Here is a 267-nt window from a genome sequence, read left to right on the forward strand (position 1 = left end):
TATCCTCCTATGTGTGCAAACATATGGTATGTGTCCTTCTCTGCCTGACTTATTTCGCTCAGCATAACACCCTCAAGGTCCATCCATGTTGCTACACATGGCCAGATTTCATTGTTTCTCATTGCCATGTAGTATTCCATTGTATAGATAAGAGCACCTGACTCTTGATTTCAGCTCAGGTTGTCACAGGATCTAGCCCATCAGGCTCCGTGCTGAGCGTGGAGCCTGCTTAAGATTCACTTTCTCTCGGAGCGACTGGTGGCTCAG

Source organism: Crocuta crocuta, unplaced genomic scaffold (genome assembly GCF_008692635.1).
Source record: "Crocuta crocuta isolate KB4526 unplaced genomic scaffold, BGI_CrCroc_1.0 scaffold1015, whole genome shotgun sequence".
Taxonomy (NCBI): domain Eukaryota; kingdom Metazoa; phylum Chordata; class Mammalia; order Carnivora; family Hyaenidae; genus Crocuta; species Crocuta crocuta.